The sequence below is a fragment of the Arachis hypogaea genome, chromosome 14 (genome assembly GCF_003086295.3).
Source record: "Arachis hypogaea cultivar Tifrunner chromosome 14, arahy.Tifrunner.gnm2.J5K5, whole genome shotgun sequence".
Lineage (NCBI taxonomy): Eukaryota > Viridiplantae > Streptophyta > Magnoliopsida > Fabales > Fabaceae > Arachis > Arachis hypogaea.
The window spans coordinates 80,158,722-80,181,473 of NC_092049.1; the positions used below are offsets into that span (position 1 = coordinate 80,158,722).

A 22,752-nucleotide genomic window follows, 5' to 3' on the forward strand; every position below is an offset into this window, starting at 1 on the left:
CAGTGAATTGGATTGGGGTTTGGGTGGATATTGTGACATGTAATCCTACCAAATTGTGGTTCATGAAACTGTGTGGTATAATCAGTGATCGAGCATCATCTCTTCTTATGAACATTTAAACCAAGGGATTGGGAATTTGTTTGTTTTTAGAGAGAATTGGTGAGCCAAGGGATTGGGATCCAATCATATAAGATTGCCAAGAAAAATTCAATGAATGCATTGGTTGAGGAAGGGATAAAAGTTGTTTTGATTCGGAGATCTCAATATCTCCTAACACCCAATGAACTCCCCATTTCTGATTTACCACTTTCTCTTTACATTCTGCAATTAAATTCATGCAATCACCCCCATCCCTTTTAATTTCAGCAATTTAGCTTCTCGCTCTTTAATTCATGCAATTTTACATTCCGCAATTCTCATCTAAATCTTGATTCCGCTCAACTAGAACATACTTCTAATCCGAATTGCTCACTCAACCAATCCTTGTGGGATTCGACCTCACTCTATTGTGAGTTTTTACTTGACGATAACCGGTGCACTTGCCGGAAGGAATTTTGCCGATCGTGCAATTTCCTAAATCGTAGCATAACAAGTTTATGCGCATCAAGTTTATGGCGCCGTTGCCGGGGATTGGTTTTCGATTGACAATTCTCCAATTGGAAGTTAACTAGATTGAGCAATTTTTCTTTTCTTTTGTTAATAGTTTTTGTTTCAGTTTATTACTGCTAATTTCTGCAAATTTTAATTTGTTTTCTTTGCTTATTCACTTGTTAGCATACTAACCACTAGCTGTTTGTGATATTGCCTCACTATGGAATTTCCACTATCTTTGGATGAGTATTGTTTGAGACTGAGCACATTGCAAAAAAGAAAGGAGTATCCATCATCTTTTGGTCAATCAAAATTCATGAGAAACTCTCCACCACCACAGAATGATTCATGTTATTATGCTCATGGTGGGTGGGAGTATCAGGAACAGGAAATCGGGTACTTCCCAGAGCCACAAAATGGTCCATGTTTTGGTGAATTTGATCACTACTCAAGTTGTGGCTGGGAAGATCAAAACCAAAGAGATTTCACTTATTCACACCCCATTCATCAAGAGCCATCACCTCTGAATTATCCAACCTCACCTCCTAGTTTTACATATCCAAATTCTTCATCACTTGAGCATTTCTCAGCACAAAATTCCTTCTCAAATTCATACAATTCATTTCACTATCCACAAGACTCATTCCACTACACACAAGAGTCATACCACTACCAACACTCCAACCAAAGACTCTATCAGCCCACACAAAACACATACTCCCAGCCACCATATCACAGCCAAGATAATCAACCTCATCAACCCAATCCGAACCAACAATTTCAAGATCAATTAAACAGGATAGAAGGAATGATTGCAACTATGGGCAGAGATGTGGCCGATTTGAAAAGCTTTAAGGAAGAAGTGATATCCAACTTACAAAATCATGGTGCTGCCATTCAAAAGCTAGAAGCACAAATTGGATATCTATCAAAGCAAATCCCTACCCACAATTCTTTTAGTGATACCATGGCAAACCCAAGGGAGGAATCAGAAGAACAAGAAAGGGAGAAAGTCAATCAAGGGAGATCACACTCCAATGACACAGAGAGTTGCAAAGAGGAAGGGTTCATTGAACCACAAATTCAGGAAGCTTTTGATGAACAGGATACTCCAACTGTCCAACAACAACCAAGTTCTGAGATCAAGGATGTGAAGGCAGTAGAAACAAGCACCAAAATGAGGATTGTGACCGAGAAACAAAGGATCATATCCATGAAGAAGAGAAGGTCGAAGAACAATCCAACTCCTGAGCCAACAAGCAAGTTCACTCAAGCCAATCACAAGGGAAAGCATGCTGGAAAGAAGCATTCACAACAAGGGGCACTAACTAGCTCCTTTATCCACTTGAAGTCATTCCTCTTAACAAATTGGAAGAAGAGGAAGAAAGTCAGGAACAGCATGTCAAGCTAATGACGTTAAAGAAGCGCTTGTTGGGAGGCAACCCAACCAAAGGTAGTTTTTCTTTTCTAGTTATTTCAATAAATGAGTTAAGTAGATTTATCTGTATTGCAAGGAGCTAAGTTTGGTGTTGCACACCAAAACAATTCAAGGGTGAATGTGAGATTCTAAGTTTGGTGTTCCACCAAAAAACTTCATTAAAAGCACATTTTCTACCTCAGCATGACTAGTCACTAGCTCCAACCAATCAGGGAAACTACTTAAACAATAGTTTAATTTCTAGTTCATAGTTTCTTTTTCTAGTTCATAGTTATTTTCTTAATAAAAGCACATGAGGTTTTTTGCATATGATCCCAATTGCTGCATATGGCAAGGAACTAAGTTTCGTGTTCACACACCAATCTAAGTTCAGAGGCCTACAAACATCCATGCATGCTAACCAATTCTCAAAGTGCTTGGGGAACAAGCAACTTCTAATAGCTTTGCAGGAAGACAATCAATCTCATGGAAGGAATATACATCATCATCAAAGAGAACACCAAGGCTAGGAAGGATGATGAACAACAAAGAAGATGCTAAAAGGTTGTATTGTCACTTAATTACTTGTACTTTGAATTGCTGATATTTGAAGTTTGCATGCACCCCTGCTTTAAGTTTGAGTCATTGCAGTTTTTGTTTGTCTGTTTGTTTAATTTTCAAATAAGTGATAGTCTAAGTGTCTGGATAACTTCATCTTCTTAAACAAATGCTTGCCATGCTTGTTCTGTTTCCATAAAATAAAAGAAATGTTTGAACAAAAGTAACTCAATTCCATTTGGTAAGAAATCAAATAAGATTAAGTGTTGGTATGCATGTTTGATTGAATAGTCAGCTCACTAAGAAATAAAGTTAGAATTGTCACTTTTAGTGGAAACTAGGATGCTGTCTATGGATCTTGATGAATAAATGTCTTTGGCCATGAAAAAGAAAGAAAAAGAAGAAGAAAAAGCCACTGAAAAAGGGCAACCAAAAAGCAAAAAAAATTGAGAAAATAAGCTAGGCACCAATGGTTTGAACTTCTGAGACAAATGCCTGTGGTGTTTATGTATTAAGGATATGCTTGGATGAATAGGTTCTGAGGAGTGTTTCAACACTTGGTAACTTGGGTTAACTAACCCGGGATTATCAACCAAAAGTCTATTATCAAGAGCAACCTAAATACAAAACATTTAGTCACACAAAGAGGTGCTGGGCACCAATGTCTCAAGAAGAAATGTGAACTAAAATGCCTGTAGTGGATATGTGTAGTGCACTAATAAGAAAAAGAAAATGCCAAAGGCTTGTGCAACACATGACACTGAGCAACAAGGAGCAAATAAGCTCAAAGAAAAAGAAAAACAAAGAAAAGAAACTTGCCAAGGATATGTGAATAACAAGAGGCCATAGCAGTGTTTTAGTAGAAACATAAAAAGTGACATTCTTACCTAAGAAACAATAAAGTGATGCTGCAACAACTTTCTGCATGAACACCCCATTAATCAATGTCAATTACTTACTGATATGGCTAATGAATTTACTTTCTGTTTCATTCTTTCTTCTCAATAATTCAGAACTTGCTTGGGGACAAGCAAGGATTAAGTTTGGTGTTGTGATGCCAAGGCATCTTAGGCTAGTTTCACTAGCCTTTTTCTTTTATTTTTAGTTGTTTTATGCATTTTCTTGAGCCTTAAGTAATCATTTGGGCCAAATAGTCATGCTTGTCTTAAATCATTCAACATGAAGATTTTGATGCAAATTCCATGAGATTTTAGTTATATTACTTGAATGCTATGAATGGAAGATTTCTCATGAAATTTTGCAAGACTTTGATGCAATTGTTTGGATGATTTCAGGGAAGAAGAGGCTAGGCAAGGAAGCAACAAAATCAATAAAGGAAGCTTGAATATCACATGTGGAGTTTAAGTTCCAGTTTAAGCTTAAACTGGAACTTAAACTACCAAGCCATATAATGCTGGAATTGAAGTTTAACCTCCAGTTTAACCTTAAACTGGAGGTTAAACGCCAGAAATGAGAATCTCACCAGGGGAGCATTTCCACGTTTAAGCTCCAGTTTAACCTTAAACTGGAGCTTAAACGTGTTCGACTATTTTTCTCCTCCAGGGTTGCTTTCTCATTTCCACGTTTAAGCTTCAGTTTAACCTTAAACTGAAGCTTAAACGTGCTCGAGCTTGTGCCTCCAGGGAGTGCCAGCGTTTAAGCTCCAGTTTAAGCTTAAACTGGAGCTTAAACGTGTTATATGGAACAGCTTGACCATGCCTTCTTCAAACATAAATAACTTGAGCTACAAAACTCCAAATGAGGTGATTCAAAATGCATTGGAAAGAAGACATCTAGAGCTTTCCAGGCATATATGGCATGCATGGTGGATACTAAAAATTGAGGGAGAAAACAGCCCCGTAATGTGCATAGAAGAGCATAGTACCAACATGCAATCAGGCCAGCTGACCTCTTCACCTTCCATGGAGTATAACTCGAGTTGTAGAAATCCAATTGAGGTGCTTCCAGTTGCGTTAGAAAGCTGACATCCATAGCTTTCCAACGAGGTATAATAGTCTATATTTGGCATCAAATTGGCAAGGTTGACAAGAGAACAAAGTGACGACTCAAGAAAGGGGGTGCAACGTTTGAGTGTAGTTTAATGGATCATTATCCTTTTTGGATCAATTATGTCACTCTACCCTTCAAGCAAGCAAGGCCCATCAACAACACCAAATCAAGGCCACAAGAATCATCTAGAATAGTTATTTTCATTTGATTGTAATTTGCTTTGAATTTCATTTTCATTTTGTAATTTAGGGAGCCTATTTAAAGGCCTTAGTTTCTGCATTGGAGACACGGGGGGGATTGAAGGGGAATCCAGCCCCTGAGGGGGAACTTTGGATGATTTTCTTTTAGTTTTGTAATTGAATTCAGAGCTATGACTCACTAAACCCCTTTCATTGGGTTAGGGAGCTCTATTGTAATTCAATGAATCAATAATAGTTTTATCTTCTTCTTCAATCTTTTCTCTTGAATTTTGTTAGAAAGCTTCTCGATCTAATTCCATTGGGTAGTTGTCTTGGGAAAGAAACTACCCATAATTGGAATCCTTCAGAACCTTGGGAAAGGAATGGAGGATTCATGCTAGAGAAGCTTTCTCACAGTGAATTGGATTGGGGTTTGGGTGGATATTGTGACATGTAATCCTACCAAATTGTGGTTCATGAAACTGTGTGGTATAATCAGTGATCGAGCATCATCTCTTCTTATGAACATTTAAACCAAGGGATTGGGAATTTGTTTGTTTTTAGAGAGAATTGGTGAGCCAAGGGATTGGGATCCAATCATATAAGATTGCCAAGCAAAATTCAATGAATGCATTGGTTGAGGAAGGGATAAAAGTTGTTTTGATTCGGAGATCTCAATATCTCCTAACACCCAATGAACTCCCCATTTCTGATTTACCACTTTCTCTTTACATTCTGCAATTAAATTCATGCAATCACCCCCATCCCTTTTAATTTCAGCAATTTAGCTTCTCGCTCTTTAATTCATGCAATTTTACATTCCGCAATTCTCATCTAAATCTTGATTCCGCTCAACTAGAACATACTTCTAATCCGAATTGCTCACTCAACCAATCCTTGTGGGATTCGACCTCACTCTATTGTGAGTTTTTACTTGACGATAACCGGTGCACTTGCCGGAAGGAATTTTGCCGATCGTGCAATTTCCTAAATCGTAGCATAACAAGTTTATGCGCATCAGTTAGCCCCTAACTTTTTGGCTAACTTTTGGCATGAAAAACACTCCCTGGATGCACCAAAAGTTTGCGCCAACGTTAGCCCCTAACTTTTTGGCTAACGTTGGTGCCTGAAAAACTCTCCCTGGGCTAGCAAAAGTTTGCGCCAACGTTAGCCCCTAACTTTTTGGCTAACGTTGGCGCCATGAGTGTGCAAGGGGTATACTTCCAACAAGAATAACTTGAGCTACAGAGCTCCAAATGAGGTGATTCAAAAAGCAATGGAAAGTAGGAATTAAGAGCTTTCCAAGCATATATGGCACTGCATGGTGGACACTAAAATTGAGGGAGAAAACTGCCCCGCAATGAGCATAAATGAACATAGTGGCAACCGGCAGTGAGGCCAATTGACCTCTGCACCTTCGACGGAGTTTAACTCGAGCTGTAGAGCTCCAAATGATGTGCTCCCAACGGCATTGGAAAGTAGACATCCAGGGCTTTCCAACAATGTATAATAGTATGGGGTGGACAATATGTTTGAGCCTTCAGAACTAGCATTTTCGACCACGTTTGAGGCAAACTTTACCTCAAACGCTGCACACCAAGGCCAGCAACCTTGTCCTCTTCAAAGGAGCATAACTTGAGTTGTAGATGTCCAATTGAGGTGATTCCAATTGGGTTAGAAATCTGACATTCAGAGCTTTCCAACCATATATAATAGTCTATAGTTGGCATGAAATTGGCAATGTTGACAAGAGGACAAAGTAGCACCCCACACATGCACACAAGGGGGCCAACGTTAGAGCAAAAGTTAGACCCCTAACTTTTGCCCCAACGTTGGTATCAGTAAAACAAGGGTGCTGATGTGAAAAGTTGGAGCAAAAGTTAGACCCTAACTTTTACTCCAACTTTTACTCAAGCTTTCATGATTCCAACCCGGTTCAATTCGGTTCTTCTCCATACTCCAAGAGCAATTAACCAAGGCCTCTATCAACCCAATTCCATCAAGAGCAAGGGCCCATTATCATCACTCAAAGGCACAAGAGATAGTTAGAATAGAAATTTCATTTTAATTGTAATTTGTTTTGAATTTCATTTTCATTTTGTAAAAATGCCTATATAAGGCATCATTCTCATTTTAGAAAAAAGAGCCCGAATAGAGAGGAGGGGGGCGAGCTCCACTAGGGAGCATTAGGAATACAGAGCTCTCTCTCTGAATTTCATTTTTTGTTTTGAATCTTGAATTGAGATTGGAAGGAATTCTGTTTTCATTTTCTATTTGCAACTTCTCTTTACTTCTTCTGCAATCTTTTTTTTATTCTCTGCAACTTTTCTCTTGTTGGATCAAGGAAGGATCCACTCCTGAGATCTTCAACATCCTTTTAAATTTCTGCAAATTAAGCACAGTCACTTTGCTCTCAGATCTCCTTGTTCCCAATTTACTTTCCAGCACTTTTGTTCCTCTGCACTTTACATTTGAGCTGTTGTGATCTTGATTTATTCTTCCTGCAATTTAACTTTCCAGTCACTTGATCTACTGTTCTCTTTAATTTCCAGCACCCACTCCCCTTTAATTTCATGCAATTTACATTTCTTGCAATTTAAGATTCTTGCAATTTACATTTCTTGCCCCTTAAGTTACTTGCCAATTTACTTTCTGCACTTTAATTTTCCTTGTCATTTACTTTCTGCTGCATCAATTATCACTCAAATGTTAGCTTGACTAAACTAATCATCCACTAAAGTTGCTTGATCCATCAATCCCTGTGGGATCGACCTCACTCCCGTGAGTTTTATTACTTGATGCGACCCAGTGTACTTGCCGGTTAAGTTTGGGTGTTTTGGAGAAATTTGTTTCTCCACAGAAATATCCCATCAGCTTTCCAGCAATATATAATAGTTCATACTTTGCCAGTTTAGACGATGCAAACTGGCATTCAACGCCAGCTTTCTGCCCTATTCTGGCGTTAAACGCCAGAAACAAGTTGCAAATCAGAGTTAAACACCAGAAACAGGTTACAACCTGGCGTTTAACTCCAAAAGAAGTCTCTACACATGAAAGTTTCAATGCTCAGCCCAAGCACACACCAAGTGGGCCCCGAAAGTGGATTTCTGCATCATTTACTTATCTCTGTAAACCCTAGTAACTAGTTTAGTATAAATAGGACTTTTTACTATTGTATTCACAGTCTTTTGACCACTTTTAAATCTTTGAACGTTTAGTCCCTAGACCTTGGAGGCTGGCCATTCGCCCATGCCTGGACCTTGTTCTTATGTATTTTCAACGGTAGAATTTCAACACACCATAGATTTAGGTGTGGAGCTCTACTATTCCTCATGAATTAATGGAAAGTACTATTGTTTTTCTATTCAATTCAAGCCGATTTCTTCTCTAAGATATCCATTCGCACACAAGAACATGATGAATGTGATGATTATGTGACGCTCATCACCATTCTCACCTATGAATGCGTGCCTGATAACCACTTCCATTCGACATGTAATCAAGCTTGAATGTGTATCTCTTAGCCTCCTGATCGTGAGATCAGAGTCTTTGTGGTATAGGCTAGAATTATTGGCAGCCATTCTTGAGATCCGGAAAGTCTAAACCTTGTCTGTGGTATTCTGAGTAGGATCTGGGAAGGGATAGATGTGACGAGCTTCAAACTCGCAAGTGTTGGGCGTAGTGACAGACGCAAAAGGATTACTGAATCCTATTCCAGTATAATCAAGAACCGACAGATGATTAGCCGTGCGGTGACAGCGCATTTTGGACCATTTTCACTGAGAGGACGGGATGTAGCCATTGGCAACGGTGATGCCCAACATACAGCTTGCCCTGGAAAGGAGTATGAAGGATTGGATGAAAGCAGTAGGAAAGTAGAGATTCAGAAGGAACTAAGCATCTCCATACGCTTATCTGAAATTCTCACCAATGAATTACATAAGTATCTCTATCTTTATTTTATGTTTTATTTATCTTTTAATTACTAAAACTCTATAACCATTTGAATCCGCCTGACTGAGATTTACAAGGTGACCATAGCTTGCTTGAAGCCGACAATCTCCGTGGGATCGACCCTTACTCACGTAAGGTTTATTACTTGGACGACCCAGTGCACTTGCTGGTTAGTTGTGCGAAGTTGTGACAAAGAACTAAAATTATGAACATGCGTATCAAGTTTTTAGCGCCGTTACCAAGGAATGAACGATCACGATTTCGTGCACCAAGTTTTTGGCACCGTTGCCGGGGATTGTTCGAGTTTGGACAACTGACGGTTCGTCTTGTTGCTCAGATTATGTAATTTTATTTTAATTTTAAGCTTTTTGTTTTTATTATTTTTAATTTTTGAAAAATTTCCAAATATATATATATATATATATATATATATATATATATATATATATAATAAATTATTCTATGGCTTCAAAATTTTTAAGAATGAATTCTAGAGTTTCAAGATAACATGTTGAAGCCTGGCTGTCTGTAAAGCTATGTCTAAATTCTTTTGGACTGAGGCTTCCTCTTCACATGCTTGAACTATGTATGCTGAAGCTTGGCTGGCCATTGGCCATGTCTAGTGTTTTGGACCGAAGCTTTCACTGAAAGCTTGGATGGCTAGTAAGCCATGTCAAATTCCTGGACCGGAGCTTTAGATTAACATTGCATGATTCCTGGAATTCTCATTAAAAATTTTGAAATCCTTATTTTTCTTTTTCCAAATAATTTTTGAAAAATCCAAAAAAAAAAATTTAATAAAATCATGAAAACCAAAAATAATTTTGTGTTTCTTGTTTGAGTCTTGTGTCAATTTTTAAGTTTGGTGTCAATTGCATCTTTTTAATTTCATTAAAATTTTCGAAAACTCATGCATGTGTTCTTCATGATCTTCAAGTTGTTCTTGATGATCTTCTTTGTTTGATCTTTGCAATTTTATGTTTCATGTCTTTTCTTGTTTTTCATATGCATTTTCAATTTGTTAGTGTCTAAAGTTTGAAAATTTCTAAGTTTGGTGTCTTGCATGTTTTTCTTTTCTTAATAATTTTCAGAAATAAGTTCTTGGTGTTCATCATGACATTCAAAGTGTTCTTGGTGTTCATCTTGACATTCAAAGTGTTCTTGCATATCTTTCTTGTTTTGATTCATATTTTTTATGACTTGTGTCTTTTTTGTGTTTTTCTCTTTCTTCATTAAAAATTCAAAAATAAAAAAAATATCTTTCCCTTATTTCACTCATAATTTTTGAAAATTTGATTTGATTTAGTCAAAAGTTTTAAAAATTTAGTTGTTTCTTAAAAGTCAAATCAAATTTTCAATTTAAAAATTCTATCTTTTTCAAATCTTTTTCAAAAATCAAATCTTTTTTATTTTTTTTCGTTCATAATTTCAAAATTTTCAAAATTTATTTTCAAAATCTTTTTCTTATTTCTATTTCATATTTTCGAAATTAATGCTAACAATTAATGTGATTGATTCAAAAATTTTAAGTTTGTTACTTGCCTAGTAAGAAAGGTTCAATCTTTAACTTTTAAAATCATATCTTTTTGTTTCTTATTAGTCAAGTAACCAACTTTAATTTTCAAAATCAAACCTTTTTAAATTTTTTTTTCAAATCTTTTTCAAAATAAATGTCAATCACATCTTTTTCAAAATCAATTTCAAAATCTTTTCTAACCTCTTATCTTTTCAACTTGATTTTCAAATCTTTTTCAAATTAATCCTATCTTTTTGTTTGATTCTTATCTTTTTCAAAACTACCTAACTAATTTTCTCTCTCTTATTTTCGAAAACCCCTCTCCTTTTTTTCAAAATTCCTTTTTAATTAACTATTTTTTTAAATTTTAATTTGATTTAATTTTATTTTTCTTTTTAAATTTTCGAATTTTAACTTTAATTTTAAATTAAAAACAAAAATATTTTTATTTTATTTTATTTTCGAATTCTTCCATCTCTCATCTCCTTCTAATTATTTATTTATTTACTAACCCTTCTCTTCTACTCAAAAATTCGAACCAACTCTTCTCCTTTATGTTTGAATTCTTATCTTTTATTTCTTCCATCCTTCTCTTCTTATACTCATATAAGGAATCTCTATACTGTGACATAGAGGATTCCATATTTTCTTTTTTGTTCTCTTCTTTTTCATATGAGCAGGAACAAGGATAAGAACATTCTTGTTGAAGCTGATCCTGAACCTGGAAGGACTCTGAAGAGGAAGCTAAGGGAAGCTAAAGCACAACTCTCTGGAGAAAATCTAACAGAAATTTTCGAAAAAGAAGGAGACATGGCCGAAAATAATAACAATGGTGGAGATGCAAGGAAGATGCTTGGTGACTTTACTACACCAAATTCTAACTTACATGGAAGAAGCATCTCAATCCCTTCCATTGGAGCAAACAATTTTGAGCTAAAGCCTCAATTAGTTTCTCTGATGCAACAGAATTGCAAGTTTCATGGACTTCCATCAGAAGATCCTTTTCAGTTTTTAACTGAATTCTTGTAAATCTGTGATACTGTTAAGACCAATGGGATTGATCCCGAGGTCTACAGGCTTATGCTTTTCCCGTTTGTTGTAAGAGACAGAGCTAGAATATGGTTGGACTCTCAACCTAAAGATAGCCTGAACTCTTGGGATAAGCTGGTCACGGCTTTCTTAGCCAAGTTCTTTCCTCCTCAAAAGCTTAGCAAGCTTAGAATGGATGTTCAAACCTTCAAACAAAAAGAAGGTGAATCCCTCTATGAAGCTTGGGAGAGATACAAGCAACTGACCAAAAAGTGTCCTTCTGACATGCTTTCAGAATGGACCATCCTGGATATATTCTATGATGGTCTGTCTGAATTATCTAAGATGTCATTGGACCATTCTACAGGTGGATCCATTCACCTAAAGAAAACGCCTGCAGAAGCTCAGGAACTCATTGACATGGTTGCAAATAACCAGTTCATGTACACTTCTGAAAGGAATGCTGTGAGTAATGGGATGCCTCAGAGGAAGGGAGTTCTTGAAATTGATACTCTGAATGCCATATTGGCTCAGAATAAAATATTGACTCAGCAAGTCAATATGATTTCTCAGAATCTGAATGGATTGCATGCTGCATCCAACAGTACTAAAGAAGCATCTTCTGAAGAAGAAGCTTATGATCCTGAGAACCCTGCAATAGTAGAGGTGAATTACATGGGTAAAGCCTATGGAAACACCTATAATCCCTCATGGAGAAATCATCCAAATTTCTCATGGAAGGATCAACAAAAGTCTCAACAAGACTTTAATAATGGTGGAAGAAACAGGTTTAGCAATAGCAAGCCTTTTCCATCATCCACTCAACAACAGACAGAGAATTCTGAGCAGAATCCATCTAGCTTAGCAAATATAGTCTCTGATCTATCTAAGGCCACTCTAAGTTTCATGAATGAAACAAGGTCCTCCATTAGAAATTTGGAGGCACAAGTGGGCCAGCTGAGTAAAAGAGTCACTGAAACTCCTCTTAGTACTCTCCCAAGTAATACAGAAGAGAATCCAAAAAGAGAGTGCAAGGCCATTACCTTACTTTGTGTGGCCGAATCCAGAGAGGAGGAGAAGGACGTGAATCCTAGTGAGGAAGACCTCCTGGGATGTTCACTGACCAATAAGGAGTTTCCCTTTGAGGAACTAAAGGAATCTGAGGCTCATCTAGAGACCATAGAGATTCCATTGAACCTTCTTTTACCATTCATGAGCTCTGATGACTATTCTTCCTCTAAAGAGGATGAAGACATCAGTGAAGAGCAGGTTATTAAATATCTAGGAGCCATCATGAAGTTGAATGCCAGTTTATTTGGTAATGATACTTAGGAGGATGAACCCGCCTTGTTCACCAATGAACTCAGTAAATTGATAAGGCAAACATTGCCTCAGAAGAAACTGGATCCTGGAAAGTTCTTCATACCTTGTACCATAGGCACCATGACCTTTGAAAAGGCTGTGTGTGACCTTGGGTCAAGGATAAACCTCATGCCACTCTCTGTAATGGAGAAACTAGGAATCTTTGAGGTACAAGCTGCAAGAATCTCACTACAGATGGCAGACAAATCAATGAAACAAGCTTATGGATTAGTAGAGGACTTGTTAGTAAAGGTTGAAGGCCTTTACATCTCTGCTGATTTCATAATACTAGACACTAGGAAGGATGAAGATGAATCCATCATCCTTGGAAGACCCTTCCTAGCCACAGCAAAAGCTGTGATTGATATGGACAGAGGAGAGTTGGTCCCTCAAATGAATGAGGACAACCTTGTGTTTAAAACTCAAGGATCTCCTTCTGTAACCATGGAGAGGAAGCATGAAAAGCTTCTCTCACTGCAGAGTCAACCAAAGCCCCCACAGTCAAACTCTAAGTTTGGTGTTAGGAGGCCACAACCAAACTCTAAGTTTGGTGTTGAACCCCCACATTCAAACTCTAAGTTTGGTGTTGGAAGGTCTCAACAATGCTCTAAAAATCTGTGAGGCTCCATGAGAGCTCACTGTCAAGCTATTGACATTAAAGAAGCACTTGTTGGGAGGTAACCCAATGTTATTTAATTATATTTATTTATTTTCCATTGCTATTTTATGTTTTCTTTAGGTTGATGATCATGTGAAGTCACAAAACCTATTGAAAAATCAAAAACAGAATGAAAAACAGCATTAAAAATAGCTCACCTTGGAGGAAGAGCTTACTGGCGTTTAAACGCCAGTAATAAGCATCAAACTGGTGTTTAACGCGAGAAAGAAGCATCAAGCTGGCATTAAACGCCAGAAACAAGCACTAGACTGGCGTTTAACGCCAGAACAGAGCATGGAATTGGCGTTAAACGCCAGAAACAAGCAGCAAGCTGGCGTTTAATGCCAGACATGGATTCTAAGGGCGTTTTGCACGCCTAATTGGAGCAGGGATGCTAAGTCCTTGACCCTTCTGGATCTGTGGACCCCATAGGATCCCCACCTACCCCACCTCTTCTTCTCTCCTCTTCATACCTTTTCATAACTCTTTTCCCCAAATACCCTTCACCAATCACCTCCATACCTCTTCCCCAAATACCCTTAACCACTCACATTCATCCACTCTTCCCCATAAACCCCACCTACCTCCAAAATTCAAATTCTTTTCCCTCCTAAACCCAACCCTAATGGCCGAAACATACCCTTTCCCCCACCCCTATATAAACCCCTCAACACTACTCCATTTTCACACATTACAACCACCACTCCTTCCCCTTAGCCGAATACACCTTCTCCCTCCATCTCCTCTATTTTCTTCTTCTTCTGCTACTTCCTTTCTTCTTTTGCTCGGGTACGAGCAAACCTTTTAAGTTTGGTGTGGTAAAAGCATTGCTTTTTGTTTTTTCATAACCATTAATGGCACCTAAGGCCAGAAAAACCTCAAGAAAGAGGAAAGGGAAGGCAATTGCTTCCACCTCTGAGTCATGGGAGATGGAGAGATTCATCTCAAAGGTCCATCAAGACCACTTCTATGAAGTTGTGGCCAAGAAAAAGGTGATCCCTGAGGTCCCTTTTAACCTCAAAAAGAGCAAATATCCGGAGATCCGACAAGAGATTAGAAGAAGAGGATGGGAAGTTCTCTCTAATCCTATTCAACAAGTCGGGATCTTAATAGTTCAAGAGTTCTATGCAAACGCATGGATCACTAGGAACCATGATCAAAGTATGAACCCGAATCCAAAGAATTGGCTTACCATGGTTCGGGGGAAATACTTATATTTCAGTTCGGAAAATGTAAGGTTGGCATTCAACTTGCCAATGATGCAAGAAAACGCACCCCCCTACACTAGAAGGGTCAACTTTGATCAAAGGTTGGACCAAGTCCTCATGGACATATATGTGGAAGGAGCTCAATGGAAAGTTGACTCAAGAGGCAAGCCGGTTCAATTGAGAAGACCGGACCTTAAGCCTGTAGCTAGAGGACGGTTGGAGTTCATCCAATGCTCAATTATTCCTACTAGCAACCGGTATGAAGTTACTGTAGAATGGGCCATCATGATCCATAGTATCATGATTAGGGAGGAAGTGGAAGTTCATGAGATTATACCTCAAGAACTCTACAATGTGGCTGACAAGTCCTCCACTTTGGCAAGGTTAGCCTTTCCTCACCTCATTTGTCACCTCTGCAATTCGGCTGGAATTGACATAGAGGGAGACATCCTCATTGAAGAGGACAAGCCCATCACTAAGAAAAGGATGGAGCAAACAAGAGATCATGGACCTCAACAAGAGCATGAGGAAATTCCTCACCATAAAATCCCTGAGATGCCTCAAGGGATGCACTTCCCTCCACAAAACTATTGGGAGCAAATCAACACCTCCCTAGGAGAATTAAGTTCCAACATGGGATAACTAAGGATGGAACACCAAGAGTACTCCATCATTCTCCATGAGATTAGAGAAGATCAAAGAGCTATGAGGGAGGAGCAACAAAGACAAGGAAGAGACATAGAGGAGCTCAAGAGCACCATTGGTTCTTCAAGAGCACCATTGGTTCTTCAACATAGTGGACCCGTTCCTTAATCTCCTTGTTCTTATTTTCCTGTTTTTCGTTTACTATGCTTTATGTTTATGTTTGTGTCTTATTACATGATCATTAGTATTTAAGTGTCTATGTCTTAAGGCTATGAATGTCCTATGAATCCATCACCTTTCTTAAATGAAAAATTCTTTAATTACAAAAGAACAAGAAGTACATGAATTTCGAATTCATCCTTGAAATTAGTTTAATTATTTTGATGTGGCGACAATACTTTTTGTTTTCTGAATGAATGTTTGAACAGTGCATATGTCTTTTGATATTGTTGTTTATGAATGTTAAATATGTTGGCTCTTGAAAGAAAAATGAAAAGGAGAAATGTTATTGATAATCTAAAAAATCATAAAATTGATTCTTGAAGCAAGAAAAAGCAGTGAATACAAAAGCTTGCAAAAAAAAAAGAAAAAAAAAGAGAGAAAGAGAAAGAAAAAGCAAGCAGAAAAAGCCAAAAGCTCTTTAAACCAAAAGGCAAGAGCAAAAAGCCAATAACCCTTAAAACCAAAAGGCAAGGGTAAAAAGGATCCAAGGCTTTGAGCATTAATGGATAGGAGGGCCTTAAGGAATAAAATCCTGGCCTAAGCGGCAAAACCAAGCTGTCTCTAACCATGTGCTTGTGGCGTGAAAGTGTCAAGTGAAAACTTGAGACTGGACGGTTAAAGTTGAGGTCCAAAGCAAAAAGAAGAGTGTGCTTAAGAACCCTGGATACCTCTAATTGGGGACTCTAGCAAAGCTGAGTCACAATCTAAAAAGGTTCACTCAGTTATGTGTCTGTGGCATTTATGTATCCGGTGGTAATACTGGAAAACAAAGTGCTTAGGGCCACGGCCAAGACTCATAAAGTAATTGAGTTCAAGAATCAACATACTAAACTAGGAGAATCAATAACACTATCTGAATTCTGAGTTCCATAGATGCCAATCATTCTGAACTTCAAGGGATAAAGTGGGATGCCAAAACTGTTCAGAGGGAAAAAGCTACTAGTCCCGCTCATCTGATTGGAGCTAAGTTTCATTGATATTTTGGAATTTATAGTATATTCTCTTCTTTTTATCCTATTTGATTTTCAGTTGCTTGGGGACAAGCAACAATTTAATTTTGGTGTTGTGATGAGCGGATAATTTATACGCTTTTTGGCATTGTTTTTAGATAGTTTTTAGTATGATTTAGTTAGTTTTTAATATATTTTTATTAGTTTTTAAATAAAAATCACATTTCTGGACTTTACTATGAGTTTGTGTGTTTTTCTGTGATTTCAGGTAATTTTTGGCTGAAATTGAGGGACTTGAGTAAAAATCTGATTCAGAGGCTGAAGAAGGACTGCAGATGCTGTTGGATTCTGACCTCCCTACACTCAAAGTGGATTTTCTGGAGCTACAGTAACCCAATTGGCGTGCTTTCAGATGAGTTGGAAAGTAGACATCCAGGGCTTTCCAGCAATATATAATAGTCTATACTTTGACCGAGTTTAGATGACGCAAACTGGCGTTCAACGCCAGCTTTCTGCCCTATTCTGGCGTTAAACGCCAGAAACAAGTTGCAAATCAGAGTTAAACGCCAGAAACAGGTTACAACCTGGCTTTTAACTCCAAAAGAAGTCTCTACACATGAAAGCTTCAATTCTCAGCCCAAGCACACACCAAGTGGGCCTCGAAAGTGGATTTCTGCATCGTTTACTTATCTCTGTAAACCCTAGTAACTAGTTTAGTATAAATAGGACTTTTTACTATTGTATTCACAGTCTTTTGACCACTTTTAAATCTTTGGACATTTAGTCCCTAGACCTTAGAGGCTGGCCATTCAGCCATGCCTGGACCTTATTCTTATGTATTTTCAACGGTAGAGTTTCTACATACCATAGATTTAGGTGTGTAGCTCTGCTGTTCCTCATGAATTAATGCAAAGTACTATTGTTTTTCTATTTAATTCAAGCCTATTTCTTCTCTAAGATATACATTCACACACAAGAACATGATGAATGTGATGATTATGTGACGCTCATCACCATTCTCAACTATGAACGCGTGCCTGACAAACACTTTCGTTCTACATGTAAACAAGCTTGAATGTGTATCTCTTAGCCTTCTGATCATGAGATCAGAGTCTTCGTGGTATAGGCTAGAATTATTGGCGGCCATTCTTGTGATCCGGAAAGTTTAAACCTTGTCTGTGGTATTCCAAGTAGGATCTGGGAAGGGATGGCTGTGACGAACTTCAAACTCGCGAGTGCTGGGCGTAGTGACAGTGCATTTTGGATCATTTTCACTGAGAGGACGAGATGTAGCCATTGACAACGGTGATGCCCAACATACAGCTTGCCATGGAAAGGAGTATGAAGGATTAGATGAAAGTAGTAGGAAAGCAGAGATTCAGAAGGAACTAAGCATCTCCATATGCTTATCTGAAATTCTCACCAATGAATTACATAAGTATCTCTATCTTTATTTTATGTTTTATTTATCTTTTAATTATTAAAACTCTATAACCATTTGAATTCGCCGGACTGAGATTTACAAGGTGACCATAGCTTGCTTCAAGCCGACAATCTCCGTGGGATTGACCCTTACTCACGTAAGGTTTATTACTTGGATGACCCAGTGCACTTGCTGGTTAGTTGTGCGAAGTTGTGACAAAGAACTAAAATTATGAATGTGCGTATCAAGTTTTTGGCGCCGTTACCAAGGAATGAACGATCACGATTTTGTGCACCAGGCGTGCCACTTGATTTCGAAGGCGTGGCACGCCAAGGTTGTTAGAGAGACAAGCGTGCCACTTGAAGGGCTGGGCGTCGCATGCCAAGCTAAAATTAAAGAGCACGTGACACGCCACTACAGCGCCAATCACACGCCAGCTGGGAGGTCACACTTATTGAGCTTCTTTTCCCTCCAAAATGTAATTTTCCTTTTTCACTTTTGTAATTCATTTGTTTTACTAGGAGTAGTATAAATACCCCCAAGGAGTATTGAAAGGGGGTTAAGCAGTGAGTTTTAGATCCACTTTTACACTTCACTTTTGAGTACTTTTTGAGCTATGAGTAGCTAACTTCCCTCTCATTGAGAGAGGGAGCTCTGTTGTACTTGATGGATTGATAATAGTGAAATTCTTCTTCTCTTCATCTTCTCTTTGATTTGCTAGAAGGAATGTCGTTCTTAATGCTTAGTGTTCAATTATCTTGGAAAAGAGATTGAATGCAATTGGGTTTCATGGGAACCTTGGGAAAGGAAACATGAAACCATGCTTGAAATCCCTTCTCACACTTGAGTAGAATCTGGGTTTTGGTGTTTGGATATGTGACATATAATCCTCCCTCTACTTGGACCTATAATGGTGTGTGGTATAATCAGGGACCAAGCATATCTCTCTTCATGAGCAATTAGACCAAGGAATTGGCTATTCATCAAGATCTGAGAGATTGAGTCACCAAGGAATTGGGGGTCAATCAATCATGATTGCCAAGAGGTCAATGAGTTGCATGATTGAAGAGGATATAAGCTAGATTTGATCCAAAGAGACAACATCTCCCAATATCAATGAATTTTCCCATTCTTATCTCTCCATTTCTTTACAGCTTAATTTTACATTCAGTAATTCCCCATTCCCATTTACATTCAAGTCATTTATGATTTTGCACTTTACATTCTGCCATTTCTATTTCTGCACTTTATTGCTTTTCTTTATATTCTAGTCATTTACATTTATGTCATTTACAATTTTGCACTTCAAAATCTTATTGATCCGCTTGACTAATTCATCAATTAATTAAAACTGCTCGAATTTTCCAATCTCTGTGGATACGATCCCACTCTACTGTGGGTTATTACTTGACGACAATTTTGGTGTGCTTGGCAAAAGAACTAATTCACCAATTTTTGAATGGGGTGTGAATTAGACTCATCAATGAGATTTCTTCTTGCAAGTCTATTTGTACTTCATCTTGAGATTTGGATAAGTGGAATTCATGAGTATTGATACTATCTTAGCCCTACTTTCTTATATATGTTCTTGGAGATTGATTTACTTTTAACCAAGTAGGTAGAAACATTTAGTTACATTCATATTGACAGGTTGCATTGCATGTTGCATTTAATAAATCCTACCATCCCTCTTCATCCCTTTGTAGCTTCTCTTGAGTTTAGCATGAGGACATGCTATTGTTTAAGTGTGGGGAGGTTGATAAACCCCAATTTCGTTATTTATCTTGTTCTTAATTCAGTGGATTTTATCAACTTATTCCTCATTTATTCAATGAAATAGCATGGTTTTGTAAATCCTTCCTAAATTGCACTTAAGAATGAAAACATGCTTCCAAGGCCTTAAAATCACTAATTTTTAATCCTCTCTTATTACCATTCGATGCCGTGACATGTTTGTTAAGTGATTTCAGAGTTTATAGGGCAGCAATGGCTTAGAGGATGGAAAGGAAGCATACAAAAGTGGAAAGAACACAAGAAAATGAAGATTTGAGAAGTTGATGCCGACGCGCACACATGGACGACGCATGAACGAGATCGTGCCATATTTCAATTGACGCGTACGCGTGGCTGACGCGTACGCGTGATGAGCGGCACGTGCCTCACTAAAGTAAAATCGTTGGGGGCGATTTCTGAGCTGATTTTTGGCCCAGTTTTGAGCCCAATATGCAAATAAGAGGCTCGGAGTGAAGGAGGATAAGGGGAGAGCATAGAGACACACTTTAGATTAGATGTAGAATTCTTCTAGAGAGAGAGGCTCTCTCCTCTCTCTAGATTAGGGTTCTTAGTTTTACTTCCTTTTAGATCTAGATCTCACTTTTCCTTCAATTTAGTTTTCCTTCACTTTTACTTGGTCTAGCACTTCACTTCTCTTGTTAATTCCTTTATTTTGTTAATTTTAGTTCATGCACTCTTTTGTTGATTTCAACTCTCTTTTAATGCAATTTATTATTTTCATGTCTTTTGATGTTTGCTTTAATTTCTATTGTTGATTTCTTACTTTAATTAGTTATAGATTTTGTTAATTCTTGCACTTGATGATGTTTACTTTTCTTTCCCTCTATGTGTTTGATGAAATGTTTCTTTCAGTCATGAGTTAGGTTTTTCTCCTCTTCGCTTGGTTTGAGTAATTGGAGACTCTTGAGTTATCAAAGTCTTTTGTTGATTGATAATTGGAAGTTACTAGTTGGTTTGAATGCCATTAAAGCTAGTCTTTCCTTAGGATTTGACTAGGACTTGTGGACTCAAGTTGATTCCATCCACTTGACTTTCCTTCATAGTTAGAGGTTAACTAAGTTGTAGAAATGGACAATTCTTGTCACAATTGAGGACAATAACGAGGATAGGACTTCTAGTTCTTATTCCTTGCCAAGAGCTTTCTTAGTTGTTAGCTTATTTCTTTTTGTTGTTTACATTTCTTGTTCCTTATTACAAAAAAAACCCCAAAACATTCCTTCGTAGCCAATAATAAAGCACTTCATTGTAATTCCTAGGGAGAACAACTCGGGATTAATACTCTCGGTTATTTTATTGGGGTTGAACTAATGACAACCATATTAAACTTGATGTGAGGATTCATTATTGGTTTAGAACTATACTTGCAACGAGATTATTTTTGTGAAAATTCTAGACCGATATAAATCTTACATCAATAGGAGGTTGGAACTGTATATGCTTCAAGAGAGGAACTCAAAGACACTGTAACAGTGTATGCAGTACAAACAACAAGGGGGATCAGGTATGCCAAGCTTACTTGGTTAGAGTTAGGGCTGCTTGTCAACTTGGTTGTCCGTTTTGGTTATATGCAGAAAAAATGAGTGAGGAAGAGACTTGGCAGCTTAGGTCGATGAACCTTAACTATACTTGTAGCTAGTCACATAGAGTTGGGATAATGCAAATTGCTTGGCTAAGTAGAGCCTTTAAGAAGAAAGTGAAACATAACCCAAAGGTCAAGATAAAAGACCTGATGAACAAGGCATAAAGGAAGTGGAATCTGACTGTGACAACATCAATGGTAGCTAGGTCAAGACAAGTTGCATTCGATGAGATACAAGGAACTTACTGGAAGCAGTATAAGAGGATCACTGACTACTGCTCGGAGCTACTACGGGCTAATCCAGGGTCATCAGTGACGCTCAAGGTACAGAGGTCCCCTGATTTTGAGGTTGAGGAACATCATGATGGGTTAAACAATTTCTACATATTTCAAAGAATATACGTGTGTCTAGCTGCTTGCAAGAAGAGCTTTCTGCAGTGTAGGAGGTTTACTGGGTTGGATGGCTGTTTTCTCAAGATACCTCAAGGGGGGGCAGTTGTTGACCGTGATAGGTTGGGACCCTAATGATCAAATGCTTCCAATCGCTTATGCCATTGTGGAGTCAGAGACTAACGACACCTGGAAGTGGTTTCTCTGGATGCTGATTGATGATTTTGGTGCTGAGACAATTGGATCATTTAACATCTATTTATTTCATCATTTAACAATCAAATGCTTCTAACCTTCATGTTTGATCAGCAGAAGGTAAACATTCATTGAATCATTTAACATCTATTTATTTCATTATTTAACTTCTATTCACACAATTATTGTTATAACACAACTTTTTACCTCCTTTTCTAGGGGGCTGCTGCCTCTTTCGATGAAGTAATCTCAGTTGTAGACCACAGGTTCTGTGTCTGCCATCTGTACTGTGATGCCAAGGCATCATAGGCTAGTTTCACTAGCATTTTTCTGTTAGTTTTAGTTGTTTTATGCATTTTCTTGAGCTTAAAGTAACCAAAAATGGTTAAATGAAGAACAAAGTAATGAACCATCCAAACAATATGATTTCGATGCAAATTCCATGAGTTTTAGTTATATTACTTAAATGCTATGAATGAAAGATTTCTCATGAAATTTTGCAAGACTTTGATGCAATTGTTTGGATGATTTCAGGGAAGAAGAGGCTAAGCAAGGAAGCAACAAAATCAATAAAGGAAGCTTGAATATCACATGTGGAGTTTAAGTTCCAGTTTAAGCCTAAACTGGAGCTTAAACGCCAAAATCATGAAGGATAAGAAATGCTGGGATTGAAGTTTAACCTCCAGTTTGACCTCAAACTGGAGGTTAAACGCCAGAATGAAAAGCCTCACTTAAGGAGCATTCCACGTTTAACCTCCAGTTTGACCTCAAACTGGAGGTTAAACACCAGAATGAGTATGCCACCCAGGGAGGAGTTCCACGTTTAACCTCCAGTTTGACCTCAAACTGGAGGTTAAACGCCAGAACCAGGAAGAGTACCAAGGGCCATTCCACGTTTAAGCTCCAGTTTGACTCAAACTGGAGCTTAAACGTGTTCGATAGTTTTTTCACTCCAGGGTTGCTCTCTCCATCTCCACGTTTAACCTCCAGTTTGACCCCAAACTGGAGGTTAAACGTGTTCGACACCTCCAGGGCCACCATTCCAAGCTTCCACGTTTAACCTCCAGTTTGA

At 38.0% G+C, this 22,752-nt stretch overlaps 1 non-coding gene across 1 annotated transcript; it reads right to left on the reverse strand.

Annotated features, from left to right (window-relative positions):
* Window positions 1–11,437: 11,437 nt before the first annotated feature.
* Window positions 11,438–11,545, reverse strand: LOC112746765 (small nucleolar RNA R71). The gene has a single exon (XR_003174631.1). It is a non-coding gene; the product is annotated as a small nucleolar RNA R71 (small nucleolar RNA).
* Window positions 11,546–22,752: the final 11,207 nt, after the last annotated feature.